Source organism: Pteronotus mesoamericanus, unplaced genomic scaffold, assembly GCF_021234165.1.
Source record: "Pteronotus mesoamericanus isolate MK-2021 breed Mesoamerican mustached bat unplaced genomic scaffold, CSHL_Meso_final contig_74, whole genome shotgun sequence".
NCBI classification, from domain to species: Eukaryota; Metazoa; Chordata; class Mammalia; order Chiroptera; family Mormoopidae; genus Pteronotus; species Pteronotus mesoamericanus.
In genome coordinates this window covers 19,671,357-19,677,646 of record NW_026555247.1, presented here as the reverse complement: position 1 = coordinate 19,677,646, position 6,290 = coordinate 19,671,357, and positions in this window count along the sequence as shown.

Here is a 6,290-nt window from a genome sequence, read left to right as displayed (position 1 = left end):
CTAAGTCTTTGGAAAAAAAAAATTCCTACTCTAACTTATGGTATGAATACAGCTAGAGATAGACACAAGCTAAGAAAGATAGCCATGTGGCTTTTAACAAAATATAATAAAAATAAAATGTAGAAGAAAATGAGATTCCCACTACTGTAACATAACACTTTTCATTTCTTGCAGTCTCAATCATTCAGTTTAATCCAGTGTATTAGACATACAGTTGGCGCTATCGCAAGAACAGAAAGATGACTAAGACATTATACCTGTCAACAATGTTTCAGATTTTTTATGGGAAGAAAATATGCATCTATAATTATAGAGATGTATTAAATATTACTTTATGCATCTGAAAAACAGTCTAAAGAGAAAAAGAGGAGGAGTATACTTTAACAATTTCTTATACTAGCTGAAAATATTTTCATATTTTAGCATAGATTTTAAACATATCAATCTTGAGATATGTATACATTGTGAGCATATATCATAATTTTCTTAGGTATATTCTTATTATAAATATAGTTCTTATAAACATCTTTTAATATGTTATTCTTTTATTTCTTGCATTATAACTTTATACTTAATTATTATATCAAAAAATAAACAAACAGGTATTAATACATTTTGTGTCTCTTCTAAAGAACAAATGTTGATCTTTTAAAATCCATTTGGCTTTCTTTAGTTCCTCCCCCCAGTAAGAACTGGCTGGTTGCTCATAGGGGAAACAAAGGAAATTCTGAGGTGGCTTTGACAGAGAGCTCTAACATCACCCAGTGGGATTTATTTTATGTATTGATGCCCTCAGTCTGGAATTTAAAATAGTTGTGCTAATTTTCTTTCCTTATTTTATCTTTCCCAAGTTCTTACTTTTCTTGGCTTTACTAATTTAGTTAATGTTAATATTTTTACACTACTGCTCTAGCAAACTCTCCCTCTGAACAATATTGAAAACTTTCTCTGCTTGTTCTATACAAGGTGAATACCGAAACACCTAGCCCAGACCTTAGTTCCCTCTTCTGTAGTCGCCTGCAGTGGGGCAAGGCCATAGGTGGGTTCAGTTATTAGAGAACTTAAATCTGGCTTTAGAGTTGCCATTCCTGGGAAGTGCGTTTTCCAGGAAATGTGTAAACGACACGTAATAAGTGTTCAGTATATAATAAACTTCAGAAAATTTTCCAGGGAATTTCTATACCTATCATTTTTTGCTCAGCTGAAGGTGCTAAATCATTGTCTCCTATCACGAAGAAAAGCCTTTAACACAGCATTCACCTCTCAACATTCCCCTTCCCTTCCGTTCACCTAGTTCTCCTTGTCATGCTTGCATGGAAAATGAATACAATGACTTGATTAGAGTAAAAACCTCTCTCTAACAGTACAGCTTTATGCTGAGAAGATTTGTAACTATTCATTAATTATGTTTTTGTGATACATATCTATCACAAAAATATTTATGACATAATTAACTTTTTGCGATATATATATATCACATATATAATGTATACATGTGATATATTTATGTATATATAAAATTACACAGAAAAAAAATGTTTTTTTCTCAGCCTCTTAAGACCACTCTTAAATACTTTATCCAGCATTAATGGCTCCTTCTTTTCTCTCATACTTTGCCAAAGTATGAAGGCAATTCCGGGGCCCTACCGCTGTACTTTCGATCAGAAACTGGAGCAGCCTCCCTTTCTCACTAACTACAGGTCTCCACCTTCTTCCCAGCATAGAAGCCACTTCATTATTTTTCTTCCTTTTCCCCTTGATAAATGAATGCATTTTACCCCAACTTTGTTGGCAGAATGGCCAACATTAAATGTTCATTTGTTTAACTAACAGAGTGTGGTCAGTTTATTCCCAAGAGAGGAGAAAAACCAAACAGGTCTAAAATGGCATCGTTTAAGAACACAGTCAATTCATTATCTTTTTGATAAAGTTTACACATGCACGCATTAATCATTATGGCATGGCGCTGGGCGGGAATTTCCCACCTAAGCAACTTCTACTCCACAATAGATCTTTAGTGTTTAATGGCCTTTGCAACTTAGATTTTATTGTGTGCTCACTCATCTATTGTTTTATGAGTCAGCCTGTGTCTTTGTGATGAACTGATTAAGTAACTGGTTTTGAAGTTAAATTCATAGGCAAGTCAACACTCCAACCATACTTTGCTAAGGACTTTGGCCATTATGATCTTGTCTCTTTTCTACTATATACAGGTGTCAGATCTGGGAAAATCTTCTGGAAGAACTTAAGGCTGCATAATAAATTAAGCAGCTGAAAACTCTAGATGGTGACTAAAAAAACCAGAATATTAAGGGAATATCTTAGTGGCCATCTTCACATATGTGAAGGGTTATCTATGTTAAACTAAAAATTAAAGACACAATGTACTGCTCCAAAAAAAAAAAGATATTGGTCCTACGGAAAAGAATAAGGATGAATAGAAAAAATAACTTTCTCAGCATCAAACAATGAAACAAATTAATTGAGGAAACATTGTGATTTTTGTCAGCGAAATGATTCGAGAGGAATCTGGATGAAGATCTGTCAGGGGTATTGAAGTGAATTATGCATTTGCAGTGAGACTGGCCATGGTGACCTAAACACTTAGAATCCATGACGTTAAATGTGATGTTAAGCATTATTTGACATTCAACAATCTTAACCACCACAAACTAAACAATCAATCTGGTCAAATAACCAATTTAGTTTTTTACTTCCTTCTTCCTTCATCTTTCCTCTTTTCTTTATTTTCTCCTTCTATTTGTTTCTTTCTGTTTGTACTTGTTGAATTTTTTTAGTTCAATTTAAGCCTTTTAATAATGGTTATTTATCTCTTATAGCATAGTCACAGATGCAAATATCCCACAAAAAATTAGCCATAACTTGGGTACCAAAGGGTACCTTTATTCCCTTCTCTCTTAAGCTACCTTCTCTGGCTAGTGTGATGCCACTCTTCTTATATTATCAAAATTCAGAATAGTTCACCTTATTTTTCTTAAATAAGGAATTAAACATTGCTTTAGTTGTGTTATGTTTAATACATTAGCTATTAAATAAATAAGTACTTTGATGAAATAAATACTTGTTAATCACCAGCTAAAAAAAAAACAGTTAATCAATGAAAAATCTAGCACTTAGAACTAATCAGTTTAAAGGGCTTCATTTGCTTTTCACTATTATTATGTAGAAAGGTATTATGGCAAACACTCAAAGTCCCCAAAGCTAAATGTGGAAAATGACTCCCCAAGTAAAAGTAGTGATGAGAATATTTTAAGGAGATAGGACTAGATCCCCAGGAGGCCAATAAAGTTTTGTTGCCTCAGCCTCTTGATTCAGTGTTTATCAGTGAGATCATTTGAGTAACAAATGCAAGAGAACAGCTGCAAGTTTGCATGGGGTGGAGGTAAATTTAGGTGCTAAGGGAAGTTAATTGCCTTAGTGTGTGCCAAACTTTTCAGGTGCTAACAAGATCCTGCTCAAGGACCCTGGGGGAGCTGGAAGAGGAACCTGGAATGCACTTGAACTCATTACTGACTCACATCCTAAAACCAGTCATAAAAAAAAAAAAGACCTTGATGGAGGTTGAGGATAACAGAAATTAATCTATCAAATGTCAACCCATATAGATAAAATAAACTTGATTTAATTAATATGACAGTTCTTTCAGGAGACAGGTAGATTGAGTCTAATCAAATGCTTTGACCAAGGTGGATACTTAGAACAAGATTTAGAGTTTCTAAAATCTCTGCTCATGTCAAAAGAGTGATAAATATGTTTTGTCCACAATTTCTACAATATTTTGGGAAAATATGCTTCTAAATCAGACATAAAGTAAAAGTTATCTCAGTTCTTTTAGTGACTTTGAATGCATAATGTGTGTGTGTGTGTGTGCGCGCGCGCGTGCGTGTTTAAACTTTCTGGATAAGAATTAGATTAAAAAGTACTCAGTGTTTAATTCCACATACTTAACAATTAAATATCTTCTTATAATGTTCTGAAGTGGTGAAGAGAAAAAGCAAAATACTAAAGAAATCAACTAGTTTTAATGAGATAGTTCAGTGCCATAGAAAAATTTTATTCATTTTAAAGGTGATTAAGTTGTTTGACAGTATCTGTCACCTGTTCCTATTGGTTGTTTGATGATGGGACTATCCATATGGGATATCACTACCTGTGCTGTCACAGGCTGACTGTGGGTAAGGCTTAATCATAAGACAGATTTCCAATTGGGGGGTCTTTAAAAAAATCTACTTACCTACTGCTATCCTTCCCATCTTTAGGACTGGTCTATTTTCAAGTAATACACTAGGATGTTATTCTGTAATTCGTCTCCCATACAAATGACACACCACCATTTCCATCATTTCTTACTCTTAATTTTTTTGAAGACTTTTTTAGTGAGGGCTAGAGGGCAATTATGAGGCTGACATTTTTTAAAACTGACATTTGAGCCTGATCTCCTACTACACAAAGCCTTAACTGATACTTCTAGAAAATGAAAAATGCTAGAATTTTTCTAAAATTGTCCATTCCCTGAATCTATTTGTTAAACTTCCTTCTCTATATTTGGTCAAAAGCTGTTCCTTACAAGGGGTCTTCCAAGATTCCCAAGATTGCAGTATAGTGTTTTGTTTACATTTAAAGTAACTCACCCCCAATCCTGAGCTACCTGTATTTTCCTGTGCCACTCTGGGGGCCTCCTAGGGGGCTTTCCACTTCTCAACAGAGAGCCAAGAGTTTCTAAGTCTCTGACACCCTCTATTCATGAAAGACCACAGCACTTAGGCCACTTTTCTTCTTTCCAGGCTTCTACACTAATCCCTTCTCTCCCATGGTTTTCTTTTCTCCTAGGCCTGATGTTGGCAGCAGACACACTTTCTTGCGGCTTGTTTATTCAAGTACACGGACCATTTTCACATTAGAGGTTTTACTGGTTATAGGAAGACAGACTTAGGGAAACAAAAATAAGAAATACATAGGACAAACTTATTCTAATTTCTAAAGCTCTTTTAATCATGCCCACACTTTTTTCTCCCTGCTGGTTGCGTTGAACGGGCTTCTGCTATGGGATTTAATTCCTAAAAGCAGGGATTACCAAATCTCCTATCTAGTTACTGACTTGCCTTTGGGAGAAAGGATGTGAGCCTCTTCGTACTGATGGCCTCATTTCCTCACCTTTGGTCCCAGTGTTGTAATCAACGATGCTCCCTTTGTTTTTAATGATGGATTATATTTTCAGAGAACATTCCTGTTCTACTCAGCCTCTTACTCAAACTGGAATATTCACACTTAAGAGTTTCTTCCTTCTCCTCTGAAGGGTAAGTTCTTAAAGAGGAGGCCTCAGGGGTTTTTCTATGTCTATATTTAATATATTTTATCATTCTATTATACATAACAGGTTTGCTGTTTTATTTATTGAAGGCTATGATTTGGATGTAATTAATATTCCACAGAGAGTGACATGATATTCCAGGCTTCTCTTCTGTCCTATGTAAACACTTTGCCTTAAAGATGGTGCATGGCTGGTAAATGTGCCGATACATTCGGACGCAGGAAATGAGCAAGTGTTCTCTGCGGGCCATGTATGTGTTGAGTTGGTGGTATGATTAAGAGAGATGTTTGTTAGTGTTTAGCTCACTGGGAGAGTCTGAGTAAGTTTAGGTTGGTTTTTGTATCATAAAGTTTTAGGACACCAAATAGACTGTAAGCATTTATTAACCTCTTTCTTAGGACAATGTTTTATGCTATTGGGTTGCTTACTGGAGAGTTGGAAATAAATCCTATATACTAAGTTTAGCTCACGGCAGGTACTCAATATGCTTCTTAATAGGTAAAAACTAACATATCTTGGAAAGAATTATAAAATAGAAATATTAATTTATGTAGAATTGTATACCATATGCTGAGACTCAGGTCTCTGGTAAAGGAAGGATAAAGTAATGTTCAGAAAAAGAATGGGGTCAATTAGGAAAGACTTATTAGACCCGAATCCTAATCTTCTACTGAGTCCATTTCCTATTCTTTCCTCACTAGAGATGAAGAACAGCTGGTTCTTGTCCTCTATTTAATAGATCATCATATTTCAAACACAATTCTCAGAGCACCCTTTAGTCTCCTCTTTGCCAAGCTAAACAACATCACTTTCTTAAACTTTTCTTATGGGACCTATTTACCCTTGAATCATAGTGCACGTACTTGAAATATATTGCTTTCTAAAATCCAAAGGTTGAGCCTGCTAATTTTAGGCAAATAGAAAGGAAAAAAAATGTATTGTGACAACAACTGTTATG